Source organism: Aristolochia californica, unplaced genomic scaffold (assembly GCF_029961685.1).
Source record: "Aristolochia californica isolate CCGP_79_NKW_82.1479 unplaced genomic scaffold, dmAriCali1.0.hap1 SCAF_4, whole genome shotgun sequence".
Classification (NCBI taxonomy): domain Eukaryota; kingdom Viridiplantae; phylum Streptophyta; class Magnoliopsida; order Piperales; family Aristolochiaceae; genus Aristolochia; species Aristolochia californica.
This window is the reverse complement of record NW_027182103.1, coordinates 9,991,212-10,010,193: the sequence shown is the minus strand read 5'-3', so window position 1 is coordinate 10,010,193 and position 18,982 is coordinate 9,991,212. Positions and strand designations below refer to the sequence as shown.

General features: G+C 38.0%; 1 non-coding gene across 1 annotated transcript; it reads right to left on the bottom strand.

Annotated features, from left to right (window-relative positions):
• Positions 1-18,440: 18,440 nt before the first annotated feature.
• Positions 18,441-18,547, bottom strand: LOC137964316 (small nucleolar RNA R71). Its single transcript, XR_011115513.1, has one exon. It is a non-coding gene; the product is annotated as a small nucleolar RNA R71 (small nucleolar RNA).
• Positions 18,548-18,982: the final 435 nt, after the last annotated feature.

Here is an 18,982-nt window from a genome sequence, read left to right as displayed (position 1 = left end):
TAACTCGTGCTAGCTTGGGTGAGGACTCTTCTTGGTGTCCCACTTGGTTGAGGACTCTACTTGGTGTCCCACGTCCTCATGGTGGGTCCCACCAGCTCATGTACCATGGTAGGCCCCACATTGTAACACTCTTTTAATACAATTTTTCTCTTTCACAAGTAATTCATATTTGTCTTTTAAAGTCTCATGCTCTATTACAAGGTGGGACCAAACCCACCATGATCACACAAGTTGACATGATGAGTCACCACATGAGGTGGCATGATGAGTCATCACACAAGCTGGAATCCTCATCACTTGAGTTGGAAGATTTTGAAATCTTCCTTGATTAATGTAATTAATTTATCTTTCCTTGATCGATATAATTTAGTTAATCATGATTGATGTAATTAGGGATATTAGGGATCCTAATTGATTGAGGAGTTTCCTGAAATATGTGATGGAAATAGTATAAATAGGGGTCTTGGTTGAAGGATTCAATCAAGCTCTCCTCTTTTAAACTCGTGGAAGAATCTCTCTCTAGCCTAAAGAGTCTTTTCTCTCTTTTCTCTTCTCTCCTCTCTACCCGAGCTCTCTTTCTCTCTTTGTTCTTGTTCTCTTCGCTCTACCTTCTCTTCTCCCTCTCTCATCTTGCTAGAGGTTTCAAGCATGGGGTCCTAAATTCAACATGGTATCAAAGCATAAAATTTAGGATCCCCACATCAAAAGAATGTTGTAAGGAATTATGATCAAAGCTACTCATAGAAGGCTCTTTGTGAAGCATGATTGAAGCTTTTGAGATAAGTTTTTCATTCTTGTTGTTATGACTTCATGCTCTTGGTTTTATGACCTTTAAAAGATGGTTCAAAGATTATTTTATTTCTATCTTCATCTTATGACATTATTGAGATTTATGCATCTCTGATTAGAAGAAGTTTACCAAGGCAGTTTTGTCGATTTACAAGTTCTAAACAGAAAATTGGTATGTTGAGATTTTCTGCATAAAAAGTTATAATTTTGTAGGAACAAGATTTTCATCATGAAGAAAAATATTTTTGAGCGTATTATGAGTGATTTTTTATCCATTGGATTTCAGAAATATAATTACTAAGCTTCTATGACAAATTTCTCCATTAATCGAGTTGTTTGAAGAACTCTACTCGGTTTTGTGATTTTTTGGAGAATTTTTTGAGAAACACGAGTTGGATGATTGTTCTTAAAAAATCAAGAATAAAATATTGTGTTTTACATAAAAGGAAACAAGCAAAAAACAAGTAAGGAAGTGGTCCTTTAGAAAGTCTAGCTGGCCCCAATCTATTTGAATAAAGATTGTTGTTTTTTGAGATCTCACATTCAATTAATATCTTCTTGATTAGGCCTGATTTGTTTGATATTAAATCAATCATATCTTGAATAATTCACGAGGAATTGAATCTAGACTGGTTTATTCTATGCTGGAGTCAAATATTTTTTTGGAATGATCTTGGAGAGATCAAATTCAGAATTTCCATCTCACCTTACTTGATCTCACACTTATTGATTGATTTTTGCAATTCTCTACAAGGAAGACTAGAGAATTGATTATAAAAAATTTTGTCCAGCAAGTTTACTAGCCTAAGAGGGTTCCCTCCTTGCCTAAAGGCTTGATAAGCTCTGGTTCTCCTCCCATCTTCCCGAGCTAGTCTTGGCTACACTACTTAGGCTACTTCAAATTTGAGTACATTATTACCATTGAATTACCTCTTATGGCAGAAGAATACATGGGTAGCAAAAATGATATTCTCAAGATTACTACCATACCATTGCGAGGGTTATCAAATTTCTTGAGCTGATCCACATCGGTTAGACGGTTCCTTATAACAAGGGACCTACTTGGTCACCTTACCTCCACCCATTGATGAAGAAGATGTTGCATATGCTAATTCGTTAAAAATGACACTTTGGTAATTAGTTGGCTCATTAACAACATGGAAGAACCTATCTCCAACAATGTTGTTCATCTCAACATTGCCAAGAAAATTGGGAAGACATGTGCTAAGTGTACTCTAGCTCCAACAACTTACACAGGACATATGATATTCTCCAAAGAATGTTCAACTCTAAATAATGAGAAAATATCCATTAATATTTGGCTCATTTTAGTGGTCTTTTTCAAGAATGGAAGCTAGCTCCGCCTACCTCCACTGATGTCTCTGTCCAAGCTAAGTAGAAGGAAACCTTACCCACTGCCATTTGCCTAAAAAATATTAAGCCATATCTCAAGGTTGCTAAAAGTCAAATCCTTAGTGCCTCTGCTATTCCCACCTTTGATGATGTATGTGCCACATTACTCGGCATTCCAGACTTTTCTTCCCATTCTCCTATTGAAGTGTCATCCGCTAGCTACTTCGGGCATAGGGGAACATCAACTGATTGTGGTCGAGGCCGTGGAAGAAATTATAGAGGACGAGGAAGAGGTGGAAGGAATGGTTTCTTCAGAATAGAAGGCAGGGACTGCATCCATTGTGGGAGATATGGCCACACTATAGATCAGTGTTGGAAAATCCATGGGATGCATGAATGGGTTAAGGCTAATCAAGACTCAGTAAGTGGTACAACGAAGGACCAGTCTACCCCACCAATAGAAAAGAATACCCTTATTGATGATGAGTATGACTTATTCTAGAAAATAAAAACTCTGATGGTCTCTCCTCCAAGTTCCTCCTCAATTGTTGTTGCCACTACCGCTTTAGGTATGCTCTCTGCCACTTCCTCCTCTTCATCCTAGATAATTGACTCAAGGGCCTCCGAGCATCTCACAGGTAACAAAAATCCACTCCACTCAGTTTCTCCTTGTCTCTCGAATAAATTTGTTACCATAGCTGACAACTCCCAAACTAAAGCTCTCAAGAAAGGATCCACCTCCGTTAGACCATCACTTCCACTCACATATTTTATTTTTGTTCCTACATTTCCCTTGAATCTTTTATCTGTTATTCAGCTAACACAACATTGCAATTGCTCAATTACCTTCTCACGAACTTCCTATGTATTTTAGGATCTCACAACGAAGTAGGTGATTGGTTGAGGCTGTGAACAAGGGGGGCTCTATTATCTGAATGTGCCTCAAATAAATGCCATCTCAACCAAGGACACTAAGACAAGTCTATGGCACAATCAGTTGGGACATCCATTTGCACAATCTCTTCATCTTCTTTTTCCTTCCTTTAAGGATAGATCAAGTTTAAATTGTGAAGTGTGTCAACTGAGCAAACACCAGAGGACCACATACTCACATCGGCTAGAACTTAAAAGTGTTGCTCCTTTTTTGTTGATTCACAAAAATGGTGGAGCAAACTTGTTCTCCTTGGTACCACTTACTAAGGCTTGGTTAGCCTTGGCCCATTTTGGCGTGCCATGGATTTTCCAACACTAATCGATAGTGTGGCCATATTTCCCACTATGGGTGTATTCCTTGTCTTTTGTTATGGAGGAACCATTCCTTCCACCTCTTCCTCATCCTCCTCTATAATTTCTTCCACGGCCTTGGCCATAGTCGGTTTATGTTCCCCTATTCACATAGTACATAGCATATGATACTCTTTAGTTGGATAATGGGAAGAGGAGTTTGGAATGCAGAGTGATGTGGCACATACGTCATCAAAGGTGGGAATAGAAGAGGCGCTAAGGAGTTGAGTTTTATTAACCTCGAGATATGGCTTAATATTTGCTAGACGAATGGCAGTGGCTAAGGCTTCCTTTTTCTTGTCTTGGACAGAGACATCAGTGGAGTTAGGTTGAGCTAGCTTCCATTATTGAAGAAGGCCTCTGAATCGAGCCAAATATTCATGGATATTTTCTACTTTTTATTATCGAACATACTTTGGAGAATATCATATGGCCTTTGTAAGTTGTTAGAGCTAGAGTACAACTTAGTATATGTCTCCCAAATTTGCTTAGTGGTGTCTACATGAACAACATTGTTGGAGACAAGTTTTTCCATGACGTTGATGAGCCAACTAATTACCAAAGTATCATTTTTTAACCACTTAGCATAAGCAACATCTTCTTCATCAATGGGTGGCCCAAGCTTGGTTAGGTGACCAAGTAGATCCCTCATAATAAGAAACTATTAGACGCTCTAATTCCAAACTAACGAGAGCAATAATAATAATCACAGACAAGAAAGTAAAAGCAAACACAAAAAAACACAACAAGATTTATTCAGGTTCATCTCAAGATGAGACTACGTTCTGTCTTCCGCCACTGTAGTAATCCACTATGAAGATGAAATAGTTTACTAAGAGAAATATCACACACTTACATGTGTCTTTCTCTAACCTCTCGGGGGCTACGACTAAAAGTCCTTTTACCTGATGATAAAACCCTAACAACGGTGCCCCAAAATATAAAGAGAAAATTAGATCAACTGGATTACAAGTGTGAAATCCCCAAATGTCCTGTCTATCGACTCAACGTAAGGTGTTAACTAGGCTCCACAACTTAACAAAAACCGTCGAACTGATTTGGACCAATTTAAGTAATTTGATATCCCTCACAAGGGTCTGATAGAAATCTTGAGAATAACATTATTTCTACCCATGTATTCTTCAACCATAAGAGGCAATTCAAGGTTAATAGTGTACTCCAATGTGAAGTAGCCTAAGTCAGCAGTTTGTAGAATCAAGTGAAGGCAAGACTAGCTCAGGTATATGGGAGGAGAACCTGAGGTTATCAAGACTTTTAGGAAAAGAGGGAACCCTCTTAGACAAGAAAAATTTTTGGGTAAAAATTTCTATAATCAATTCTCTAGTCTTTCTTTTAGACAATAGCAAAAATCAATCAACAAGAATTGTTGAATTTATGGAAAAGAGAAATACTTCAATCACTTCATAACTTATTGTAATCAGAGTACATGAACCTTTATTTATAATAGAGGAAGGTAGTAGAGTCTCATTACAATAAAACTATTCTTGTCCCAATTAAACCCAAACTCTAACGCTTAAAGATAAGTCCTATCATAATTAAATAACCCACAATAAATAGAAGATTAACATGACTAAAAGTCCTTTAAAGTGAAACTCTTATGTACGTGACAATGATAAGGTTGCCAGCTCATGGCTATCTTTGTGGTCCCACTTGATCTTCAAACTTTGTGGGTCCCACTTGATCTTCTTATGGGATTGGGCCCATCTTACACCACTCGTAGGCATGTGGGTCTTCCTTGGTCGTGTGGGCTTGGGTCCTATCTTCCAACACTCCCCTCAAGCTGGAGGTGAGAGAACAACATGAACTCCCAGTTTGCTGCAAATGATGTATAAAATCCTTTTTTGTATAATGTGGCACATCTTCCAATACTCCCCCTCACTCTGGTACTCTCGTTCATGAGGCCTAACTGGCATAATGTTGAATTTATGTAAAAGATAAATACTTCATTGACTTGTTGTTATCCGAGTACATGAACCTCTATTTATAATAGAGGAAGGTAGTAGAGTCCAATTACAATAAAACTACCTTTGTCCCAATTACACCCAAACTCTAACACTTAAAGATAAGTCCTAGCATAATTAAATGACTCAATATAGATAAAAGACAAACATAAATCAAACTAGAATTCTTCTAGGACGTGACCATAAGATAAAGATGCTTTTGTGAGTCCTTCTTGATCTTCCAACTGATGTGATAAGGATGCCAGCTCATGGTAATCATTGTGGGTCCTACTTCTTATGTTATTGGGCCCATCTTGTGGTCTCCCTTGGTTGTATGGCCCATCTTATAATACTCTTAGATATGTGAGCCTTCTTTGGTCATGTGGGCTTTGGCATATCTTCCAACACATAAGAAAAGTGAGAGTAAAATCACTTCAAGTCGTATGACATTGCTCTTTAATCCAGTCAAATAACTCATGTTGAATGTTCGACACATTCCTATCTTTTGTAGGTAGTGTCACTCTTAATAATGTAGGTAGTGGGTCTATACGTTGTTCCGAAGTGTAATAAAAAAACTCCTCCATCACCGTGTCCTTCCACAGGACAACGACTCTCAAGTGGTAGGAATAATAAATGCCAATTCATGGGGATATAACATAGAGTTAGTAATAAACTCTTCCATCACGGTGAAATAACATAGATGTCCTTACAGGTTGTGGATGTAGTAATAAGCTCTTCCATCACGGTGATGTAACATATATCAAAGCCACCTCTTCTTCAATAATAATGTCTCATCCAATGAGACATAATAGCAACAATTTTAATGAGCTTGGGCCCATATAACATGAACAGAAATAATCCTTGTAAAATTGACCCATGAAAGAATCAAATGCACATATATGTACCAAACAATATGCTGACCAAGGAATAATCTGTCAATTCCTCAAAAATAAGAATCCAGCCAGAGAAAAAATTTACCGAGTTACACTGAGTCAAATAGTAGATCAATATATCCGAGTCGTGGTAGAAATATGTATAAACTTTGGTTCAGACATGTATACCGAGGCAGAAAACATAAGTGGCCCAAGTCAGATTGACTTGGACCCGAGTTGAGCCTGGGTATACTCTTCTTCTTCTTCTTCTTTTTCCTTTATTTTTTTAACTTTGACCCAAGTTGACTCACTGAGTTGACCCGGTCCGAGTTGGCCTGGGTTGACTCGGTAAGGTATAGAAGCAAGCTCGGGCTTGGTTCAGTCAGCCTAGTCAATTCATTCGGCCCGATCCGACATGAGATTCAGCTCGCTAGGTTGAATAGGTGTGACCTAGCTCTGATTAATATTTTCCTAACTTAGGAAAAAATTTAATCTGGGTCGTCTTCAACCTTCTGCCCATCCCGAACAGTGCGGAAAAAAAATCTTCTACAGTAAAATTTGATGTAGTTTCGTAATTCAGATATTTATCTGGTGAGAGCATGATCCTTTAACAATCGTCATCTTCCTCACAGCACCGAACAAGGCAGGTGACGGTCATCATTTTCCTCACGGCACCGAACAGAGAGGGAGACGGTCTTCGTCTTCCTCATGGCACCGAGACAAGAAATGGCAACCCAGGGGGTTCTTTAGGATAAAGGAACCTCAGAATGGCTCAGAAGAACCAGCCGAGAGCTCGGTGATAATCCGATGAGCTCACTGGACGTCGTCTTCATCGGCGCAATTTTTTTCTTCTTTGGCAATGGTGCCGAACATTCCTCCTTCTTTGGCAATGGCACTAACAGAGAAACAACTAAACTCCTTCTCCTTCTCTTTCGCCAGCCTCAATAACAGCGTCTTCACTCTTTCTCGCTTTTTTTCTTCGGCAACGGTGCCAAACATGGTATGCTGGTTCGCTGGTTCGAATCAATACCTATCTTCTCGGCGGAAATAGAGTTCTCGATGGAGTACTCATATGTAACAGAAACCAGATTCACAGAGTCGTCGTATTTGAGCTGTTCAGAACATAGAGGTAGTCTGCGGAACAATGAGCTCTTTGTCTTCCTCGTCGATAGATCGGCTCCTATCGGTCTCCACCACCGCAGACAAGTCTCACCAGATACACCCCCTTCGTAGTCTCGAGGAAAAACCACCAACCACGGCAATGGTCAGTAAAAATAGAGTTAGCAACGAAAAAAAAAACTTATCCAAGCAGCAAAAATCTTCCCAGTAGAAGAGCAGTATAGAGGAGAAAAAAATAAAGATGATAGATCACAAAAGAGAATCTCTTTACCTCTATGGATTGACCAAGTCAACTCATAGAACCTGTTCTAATACCATGTTAAATTTATGGAAAAGTAAAATACTTCATTGACTTCATAACTTATTGTAATCAGAGTACATGAACCTCTATTTATAATAGAGGAAGGTAGTAGAGTTCCATTACAATAAAACTACTCTTGTCCCAATTACACCCAAACTCTAACATTTTAAAATAAGTCCTATCATAATTAAATAACCCACAATAAATAGAAGATTAACTTGACTAAAACTCTTTTAACTGAAACTCTTCTGTGACACGTGATAAGGATAAGGATGCTAGCTCGTGGCTATCTTTGTAGTCCCACTTGATCTTCCAACTTTGTTGGTCCCACTTGATCTTCTTATGAGCTTGGGTCCATCTTAAACCACTCTTAGGTATGTGGGTCTTCCTTGGTCGTGTGGGCTTGGGCCCTATCTTCCAATAAGAATGAAATCAAGGTAAGGTGGCATTCCGACTAATATCTTTCCAAGATCATTCAAAAAATATATTTGACTCCAGCTTGGAATAAACCAGTATAGATTCAATCCCTCATGAGTTATAAAAGATATGATTGATTGAAAACTAAACAAACCAGGTCTAATCAAGAAGATATTGATTGAATGTGAGATATCAAAAAACAACAATCTTTCTTCAAATAGATTGGCACCAACTTGGCTTTCCAAAGAAACACTTCCTTGATTATTTTGTGCTTTCTTCCTTTTATTTAAAAAAAAATCTTCTATTCTAGATTTCTCGTGAAGATTGTCACAAGAAAAATCAGCCAACTCGTGGCTTTGAATCAAACAAGGTCTAGCCTTCCGTTTTTTAAAAAACTCAGCATACCACTTTGCACAAAAAACAACCTTCTTTTTTCAGCTTTCGCTTGATTTTTTTAATTCAAAATCGATGATCCTTGGAGTGAGAGATGAGAATATCTCTGTAATTCTCATATGAGGTCTGAGACCTCAAAAAAAAATCTCCAAGAAAAGTCACAAAACCGAGTAGAATTTCATCTCTTCAAACAACTCAGTTAATGGAGAAGCTTCACATTGAAGCTAAGTAATAAGATTTTCAAAATCCGATGGATAAAAAACCACTCATAATAGCCTAAATAATAATGTTCTTCATCATAAAATATTTTTCCCACAAAATAATAACTCTCCACGCAAAAAATCTCAACATAAATCAATTTTTAGTCAAGAACCTGCAAACCGACAAAAACAGCCTTGGCAAACTTCTTCTAATCCGAGGTACATAAATATCAATACTTTCATATAATGAAGAGATTAATAAAATTATATCTGAACTATCTTCTAGAGGTAATAAAACCAAGAGTATGCAGTCATAATAACAAGAATGAAAAACAAACTTATCTCAACAAGTTTCAATCTTGCAAAGAGCCTTCTATGAGTAGCTTTGATCAACACTTCATAGAGCATCCTTTTGACATGGGGATCCTAAATTCAATGCTCTGATACCATGTTAAATTTAGGACCCTGTGTTTGAAACCTCGAGCAATGTGAGAGGGAGAAGAGAGGGGAGAGAGAGGACAAGAAAAGAGCAAAGAGAGTGCTTGGGTTAAGAGGAGAGAGGAGAAAAGGGAGAAGAAAGACTTTAGCCTAGGAGAGAGATTCTTCCACGAATTGTAGAAGAAGAGAGTTTGATTTAAGAATTCAACCAAGGGCCCGATTTATACTATTTCCATTAAATATTTAGGGAAACTCCTCAATCAATTAGGATCCCTAATTACATCAATCATGATTAGCTAAATTACATCAATCAAAGGAAGATTAATCAAGGAAGATTGCCAAATCTTCCACCTCATGTGATGAGGATTCCATCTCCTGTGATGACTCATCATACCGCCTCATGTGGTGACTCATCATGCCACCTCATGTGATGAGGATTCCATCTCCTGTGATGACTCATCATACCGCCTCATGTGGTGACTCATCATGCCACCTCATGTGGTGATTCATCATTCCACCTCATGTGGTGACTCATCATGCCACCTCGTGTGGTGATTCATCATTCCACCTCGTATGGGCATGGTGGGGTTGGTCTCACCTTCTAACAAACTTCAAGGTATGGCTTGATATTTGTCAAACAAATCACTGCCGCTAACGCTTACCTTGGCCTTTCTTGAACCAAAATATCGGTGGACTATGGTTAATTGATCTTCCACTCTTGAATTAAACCACGAAGCTGAACCAAAAATTCATGAAGATTGTATCCTTGCTTAGTATTGAGCTTGTTTTACAATACATAAAATAACTTTTGTAAAGTCGTCGTACTAGAATATAACTTAGTACAAGTGTCCCAAATATGTTTGACTGATTCTAAGTGGACAACATTTTTGGCTACATGTTCTTCCATACTATTAATATGCCAACTAATTACCAAATTTTCATCCTTAACCCACTTTAAATGGGATTGACTTTCTTCATCAATCGGTGGAGAAGGCTTGGTTAAGTGACCGAGAAGGTCTCGAGTAATAAAAAAACTTCTAACCGATTGAGTCATACTAAGATAATTGGATAATACTCTTAAGGGAATAGTAGTAATTTTGATTATATCACTCTTACTACTTGTATTTTTTTAGCCATCTTAAGTCAACAAATGGTTAGCAAAGTACAAACAAGAAGAGGATATGATGAAGATCAAATCAAAATGAAAAACTAATTAACATGGCTGCTATAATCAAATATGAAGAACTGATTTGGATTGAAATAAGGTCACTTTTCCAGCTCGAGAAGTAATTAAAGCAATGATATGTTGTCCAACAAAAAGGAGGTAACCCGAGTGAGGTAACTTTTCTTACAATCCAAATTTTAACTCAAGAAAGACCTATATGAATTAAAAAATAATTTGAACTTGAATTCAATCTGAAATCTCAATCTTGGGATGTTTTCCAAAAACTTCCATAATTCAAATTTTAAAAAACATAATCCATTTAATCTGATTTGAAAAACATTCTTATCCAACCAGCCATGTTCAAATAAAGATAAATCTTTACCAAATCCGCTACTCAATCAGCTCCAAAGAAACCAAAAAAACGTGCCTTATGTGGAGTAGATCATCCACTTATTCAATTCCAATTTAAACCCTTTATAGTCTTCAAAAACTCAAGAATTCGTGGCTGAATCTTAAAACAAACTTGGCTTAATTCTCCTTTATGATAGATGTCATCTTTAGCGTATAAAAAGACATCTTTCCCTTACTCATTTCTAGAAATCCTTTGCGTAATAAAATTGCTAATAAATTTTAAAGGGTTGGAGAAGGAATTAGCAAATTCCAAATTTCATAAATCACCAAAAGCAACTACCCTTTTGAACTCGATATAATCCGACAACAATTTCTTCATGTTTGGAGAATCTGAGTACCATAACCCATAAGCAAATCGATTTAATCCAAAAAATAAAGTAAAATTAATGGTCTTGAATAATGAGAGATCAAGCTAAGTCTCATGAAAGTCTCATATTTTTCTTCCATCATTTAAACATCAACTTCATAATCAATAGATCTTCATAGAACTTGTAGGTAGCCGATCTTGATCAAACTTGCAATATTTGAGTACAAGGAGATCAAGGTCATAATACCCTCTCAACACAAGTATTAGATTTCAAAACTTCTCACATGAAAGTCATTTGTTTCTTTATGTAATATAGAGATTAAAGGCCCAGTGCATAACATACATGTATGGAAAAAATTACCAAAAAGCACTAATCTTTCCATGGTTGAATCTCTTTCTTCAAGAGCAACTTGCATGAGACCTTCAAAGGTACTTAAGCATCACTTCAACATGGGAATCCTAAATCCTAAGCTCTTAAACCATGTAGAATTTAGCACTCCATCATATTGATCTCGATCTAAGGAGGGTGAGAAGAAGAAGAAGAACGAGAAGAAGAAGAAGAGAAGAAGAGAGAAAGGAGAGAGTTTAGAGCTCGGGTACCAAGAGAAGGGAGAGGAGAGCTTGGATGACTTTGAGAAGAGAGGAGATAACTTAATGCTCTACCTCTTAGCCAAGGGCCTCTATTTATAGGTTTCTGAGTGTATGTTACAATGACTACAATGCCCTTGGGGATACAATCATTACAAGAGAAGAGACATAAATACACATGTAGTTACATCTTTCTACCATCTTTATGAGAAGTCTCCTTATTTACCAAGTTGCCTTGACGTGTGGACTTTCTTCCTTGGATGTGTGGGCTTGAGCCCATCTTCTAACAGCTTAGCTATGTTTAGTTGGACAACATTATTGGAGACAAGCTTTTCTATGCTGTTGATGAGCCAACTAATCACCAAAATATCATTTTTAAACACTTAGTGTAAGAAATATTATCCTCATCAATGGGTAGCCCAAGTTTGGTGAGGTGAACGAGTAGGTCCTTTGTAATAAGAAATCGTGGAACCTATTTAGACCAGCTCAAATAATTGGATATCCCTCGCTAGGGTATGGTGGTAATTTTGAGAATATCATTCTTACTACCCATGTATTCTTCAGCCATGAAAGACAATTCAAGGGTAATAGTTTACTAAAAAAAATGAGGTAGCCTAAGGAAGAGGCTTGAAGAACCAAGTGAAACCAATGATAAGATACACCAACTAAGGTAAGTAAAAGTAGAGCCCGAGCTTAACTGGTCTTTTAGGAAATTAAGGAATCCTCTTAGGCAAGAAGAATTGCTGCCAACTATTTCTGTAATCAAATCTCTTGTCTTCCTTTTTTAGATAAGAGGAAAAGATCAATCCAGAATCATGAACTTAATCAAAGATATCTTGCATGCCGAGTAAGATATTTCCAAGATCTTTCCAAAAATACTTTTGACTCCAGCTTGGAATAAAACAGTCCATATGCAATCCCTCATGAATTAGTTAAGGTATGATTGATTTAAAATTAACAAAAATCATGCCTAATCAATAGGATTTTGATTGAATGTAAGATCTCACCAGCAACTTGCTTCAAATAGATTGGCGCCACCTTGGCTTTCCAAAGACTACCTCCTTATTTATTTTGTCCTTACTTCCTTTTTATGGAGAAAAAATCTTCCAAACTTGATTTCTCGTGAAGATTGAGGCAAGAACAAGAAGCCAACTCGTGGCTTTGAATCAAATAAGAGGTTCAGCCTCTCCCTTTAAAAAGAAAAAAAAAACTTACGAAAGAAAATCAGCCTTCTTCTTTCAAACTTTTCTTTCTTTTTTTAATAAAAATTGATAAAACTTGAGGTGAGAGATGAGAATATCTCTGTAATCCTCATATGAAGGCCGAGACCTTAAAAAAAACCTTTAAAGAGGCAGAAAACCGAGTAGAGTTCCAACTCTTCAAACAACTCCGTTAATAAAAAAGCTTAGCATAGTAGCCAAGTAATAAGATTTTAGAAATCCAATGGTTCAAAAACACTAATAATAGGCTCAAGAACATTGCCTTTCATTTTAAAATCTTGTTTCCATGAAATAATAACTTTTCATCCAAAAATCTCAGCATAAACCAATTTTCAGCCAAAAGTTTTGCAAACTGACAACTTTTGACAAACTTCTTCCAATCCGAGATATATAAAACTTAATACTTCCACATAATGAAGAGAGTAATCTCTGAATCGTCTAACAGAGGTAAAAAATGAGAGAATAAATCCATGAATGGATGATAATAACAAGAATGAAAAAACTTATCTCAACAAGATTCAATCTTGCTTTACAAAGAACCTTCTATGAGTAGGTTTGATCAAAAACTTTTTACAGCATCCTCTGGATGTGGGAATCCTAAATTCAATGCTCTAATACCATATTGAATTTAGGATTCAATGCTTAGAACCTCGAGCAAAATAAGAGAGGGATAAGATAAGGAGAATATAAGAGAAGAAAGGAGAGCAAAGAGAGAGCTCTAGTAGAGAAGAGGGAAGAAGGAAAGGGAGAGAAAGCCTTTAGGCTAAGGGAGAGAGTCTTCCACGAATTTTGAGAAGAGGAGAGAGTTTGATACTCAACCTCTAGCCAAGGGTCTCTATTTATAGTTTTTGGAAAAAAATTGCAATGCCTACAATGCCCTTAGGGCTACAAGTTTTACATGATAAAAGGCATAAGTAGACATGTAGCCCTTGACTAATTACTCCCTTGTGACTTCCTTATGGGATGACACCTTATTTATATTCATGTGACCCCTTTTGGGTGTGTGGGAGTTCTCCATACACTTGTGGGCTTAAGCCCAACTTCTAACACTAAGAACTTTGTCCACCTTTTGTTTCTCAAAGTAGGTGTTGTCAAGTAGAGCTACTTTGCTTAAGATTCTATTGAATATTTCACTTATGTTTTCAATTGTCTAACCAGGTTTCATCTTAAAATTCTCAAACTCATTGAGAAGTATGTTTACCTTGACTTCCTTGTCTTGAGAGGTAACCCTCATGGGTTACCTCAAGCTTTCCCAAAACTCCCCTAGTACTACATGCACCAATAACTCTTGAGTGTTTTATGGCACTCGAAGAATTACAAAATCATGTTCAAGGGTTTATGATTAATTGACATCTTTTTTTACGTCATCATCAATGTACTCACTGATGTCTTTCTCTACTCCCTTTACTCCATCTTTACTCCATCTTTTTTTTTTTAGGAATTTATGGGCCTAGGGTAGTCATTTCCCAAAGATCAAAATCATAGACAAAAAGGAAGTGTTATTCTATACTTCCATTGTGTGTAGTTGTTTCCACAAAATAATAGAGGTTTAATGGCATACATACTTACCATCATGCCATCACTGTGTGGGCCCGTGGGTGTTCTCCTTGGTTTGTGGGCCTTGAGCCAAACTTCCACTTTTCTTGGATGTGTGCCCCTTCCATGTTCGTGTGGGTTTGGGCCCATCTTCCAACACTCCCCCTCAAGTTGGGAGTGAGAGAACATCATGAACACTCAATTTGTTGCAAATGGTGTATAGGATCTTCCTTTTGGGAATTAGACACCCTAATTCCAAACTAACAAGGGAAATAATAATAATCATTGAAGAAAGGAAAAACAAGCATGAAAATAAACAACAAGTTATAAGGTTTGCCTAAAGGTAAGACTACGTCCTATCTTCCGTTGTTGCAGTATTCCACTATGAAGATGAAATAGTTTACAAGAAAAATCACACACTAACAAGTGTTTTGTCTAACCTCTCTTGGGCCACAACTTATGATCCTTCTCCGTCATGATGATTAAACCCTAATAGCGGCTCCCCCAAATATAAACAAAAAAATTAGAGCAACTGGATTACAAGTGTGAAATCCTCAAACTATCCTTAATGACACAACAATCAATATATGATGGACCCACTTGGGGGCTCCACAACTTAACACTTCCCATATAAAATGGTAGTCCATCGTATCTTTGAACACTGCCCGTGAAGCTAATGGTCTCTTTGTTATTTTCCAAGAGACCCAACTGGCACAATATAAGAGAGAGTAAAATCACTCCTAGCGATAAGACATTGCTCCACAGTTGAATGGTCATAGTCAAAAATACTTTTCGTTCAATTTCACAGGCGAAAAAGTAGCCCTACTTTGGGGCACAAAGTCTACCCACTTTCTCATGGTAGCTCAACATAGAACACCTCTTGGGTGAATAATAGACTTGACTCACACTGGATGTTGGACACACTTCTATCCTCTATAGGTAGTGGGTCTATAGATATTACTCAGAAGTATAGTAATAAACTCTTCCATCACGGTGTTCCAACATAAGGCACCAACTCTCAAATGGTAGGAATAAAACTGCCTAGTAAGGGGGTAAAAGGTAATCACCAGAAGATAATATTATGAGGCCACCAAGTGCTTTCTTCTTCATCAGATTAACCAATGCTAAGAATAGTCAACAACCGAGAAGTCCTTCTTCAATAATAATGTCTCAATCAGAGAGACACAATAACAACAGCTGAAATGGGCCTATGCCCAAATAACACATACCAAATAATGAAAATCCTTAAAAGGGACCCATAAAATAATCTGCAGATAGTCCATCACTAAATAAGGAAGTTGCAACAAATAATATGTTGGAACCAAGTAATAAGTTGTCAATACTTCAAGACAATAATCTAGTCAGAGACAGGGACTGAGTCGAGCTGAGTCAAGTACTAGACCAATAAAATCGAGTTGCAGAAGAAACAGGTATAGAACTTGGAACCCAGACATGTACAACCAAGGCAAAGGAGTTTCCAAAAAAAAAAAAAAAAAACGTTCCCGAAAAATCTGCAACATGATGAAGCATGAATAACAGAGATTAATTCAACTACAAAGAGGTCTAAAATTGTGACAGAGATCTTCAAACAATGGGGAATAATTCCAGAAATAATTCAATCCATAAATGAATAAGCCAAGATATCAGCAACGTCGACAAATTTCTGTTTGCAAGTCTCTCGCAGATAATAAAAATGGTGGTCGTGGATTATTTCGTCCAAGTTCGGCTCGAGAGTGCTCTGATGATGGCTTCCATGGAGAATAAGACAGTGATCATCACCTTAGCAATCAAGGCTCATGCTGAACAAGTGATAGAGGCCATATTCTGATATGAGAACTTGGTTAATTATAATAGAATAACCCTTATAATTGTGTTATAGGTGGTTATTTATCTGTTTTCAAATGAAACGTGCATTTATTGAATTTGGCATTAATCACTGTCTATATTGCATATTTTTCTCTCCTGAATTATATTTCATTGCTTTTAGGGTTTATTTCTTCCTAAAATATTTTTTATGGATTCAATTATGGAATTTCAGGAGAATTTTGGTGGAGAAGGAGATATTTACCAAAATGCCCTTAGTGAAAGGGAGGTGATTTCTTAGGGAAAATCGTATTAAAATGAGGGGACGGTGGAGGAAACAGAGGAGAGCCCCGACGATTGAAACAGAGGAGCGTCGACAAAAACAGAGGACCATCTACCGAAAGACCGAAACAGGGGAAGACCAGAGAGGATTTTGCCACCGTCGTTCGCCGCGCCACTGTTGTCCACCGCCGTCCAGCAACCAGAACAGACCTGAGGAGAGCTCGAGAGAGTCTCTATTGCGACGAGTTCGACAGTGCCAGTTTCTGCTCGCCAGGCCGAGAGGTGACCCGAGAAGGCTCCTTCGGTGCCGATTCCGCATTTCGACCATCTCCCGGCTTTGATTACCCATTTTCGACCATCTCCAGAGCCATTTCGACTCCGACCGAGACTCGAGAGAGCCGGTCAAAGGACTTCAGCTTCGTTCCATTCTTCACCGGTCGTCACCTCCGTCCGTGGGCTTCTATCCTTCTTCGCCGGCGTTGTCTCTACCTCTGGCCACTCGATCTTGCTACCCGAAGCCATCAATTTCGGGAAATTGCAGCACCCATGAGAACGAGTCTGCTGCCCGAGCGAGAGGAAGGAGAAGGGAAGTAATCCGTCATTTTGGAATTTAATTTTTCTATAGTTTGAACTTAGGTTTTGAATGTTTATTAATGTGATTTGATAATTAATGTTTATCGAATATTTGTTTTCCGGATATTTGATTAAATTAGCTAGTTAGGGTAAGATTATAATTTAGGTTGGATTTTGGTATTTTAATCCGATTTCTATCTTTCACTCTATGCGCCCGAGAGGGGCTAGACGCAAGGATTGAGAAATCAGATCCGTGGTTACGTGGCACTCGAGAGAGGCACGAATCACAATAAAATCCAGAGTTGATAATTTTAGCATCATCACAATAGGAAATTGATTCTCTGCATTCTATTGTAATCCGATCTCTATCATTAACTCTAGGCGCCCGAGAGGGGCTAGACGCAAGGATTAAGAATCCGGATTCGTGGTTACATGGCGCTCGAGAGAGGCACATATCACGGTAAAATCCAGAGTTGACGTTTCCTGTTGTGCAAGTAGTTAACCAGATGATTGCTTGATAATTTAGGATATAATTAGTGTTTAGTTCAGATTAATTCATCATATTTGGTTAGGCTAGTTGACTGAAGAATACACAAAATTCAGTCCTCCCTGTGGATATGACCTCGCTTCCTGCTAGATTATGTGAACGTTTCGTACGCTGGCAAGGTATAAAAGCCGATGTAATTAAATTTCACATCAAGTTTTTGGCGCCGTTGTCGGGGAGGCACGTATTAAGTGTATTTCTTTGTTCTCCATGGTCTTAGGTTAGATTTATTTTTATTTTATTTTATTTTATTTTTTGCTCTCATAATTTTATCTTGGTGATTTTGTATGAAATTATTTTTATTTTTGCTAGTTAGTTTGTATTTTCTATTGTGTGTTTGTTAGCTTAATTTGATAGTTCATTTTGTTTCTTTTTGTGTTTTTATGCACGGGCGCCGCTCCCTAGGTGAACCATTAGCTCCCTTTATTGAAGAAGTAGAACCTATTTTTAGGAAAACACCAGAAGTCAAGTTAGGAGCTACCATGGCCAGTCAGGGTGAACCATTACAGTTACCTACAGCCGGTGACCGTAGAGCCCTGAGGGATTATTCTATCCCATCCCACTTCACATCACCTTCTTGCATTATATTGCCACCCACTACTGCCGCCAGTTATGAGTTGAAACCGGGTGTGATCCAACTCCTCCCTACATTCTTTGGGTTGGAGAAGGACCCTTATTACCACATCAAGGAATTCTTAGATAACTGTGCGACTTTCAGATTCCAGAATTTCTCAGATGACTCTATCTGGTTAAGACTTTTTCCATTTTCACTTAAGGATAAGGCCAAGTCTTGGCTTAATTCCTTGGAGGTGGGCAGCATTACTTCATGGGACACATTAGTCACAAAAATTTTATCCAAGTACTTTCCCATTCAGAGAACTACAACCCTCAGGAGAGAAATCTCCAACTTTATGCAGCAAGAGGGTGAACACTTTTATGAGGCTTGGGAGAAATGGAAGGATTTGATCTGTAGGTGTCCGCATCATGGGTTTGAGAAATGGCATTTATTGCAATACTTTTATCAAGGTCTTACACCCCAGGTTAGATCCATGGTAGATGCAACGAGTGGTGGGAGTTTGATGGGTAAGAGTGCTAGTGAGGCGTGGGACTTCTTTGAAACGTTGAGTGAACAATCTCAGCAATGGGGTTCGTCATTTAATGTTGATATACGATCCCACGAAGCCAAAAGAGGGGGTCTCTACGAGGTTAGTGAAACACCCATGCTCATGGCCAAGATTGAGGGGTTGACTAGAAAAATTGATGCCCTTATGGTGTCCAAGAGTTCACCTGCTCCTAACCCATCTACTGTCTGTGCCATATGCTCTGGTTCATCTCATCCCACACAAATGTGTCCATCTAGTTCATCCTACTCGGAAATCATTGAGGACTTGAATGCAGTCCAGAATTTTCACAGACCAAACCGGAA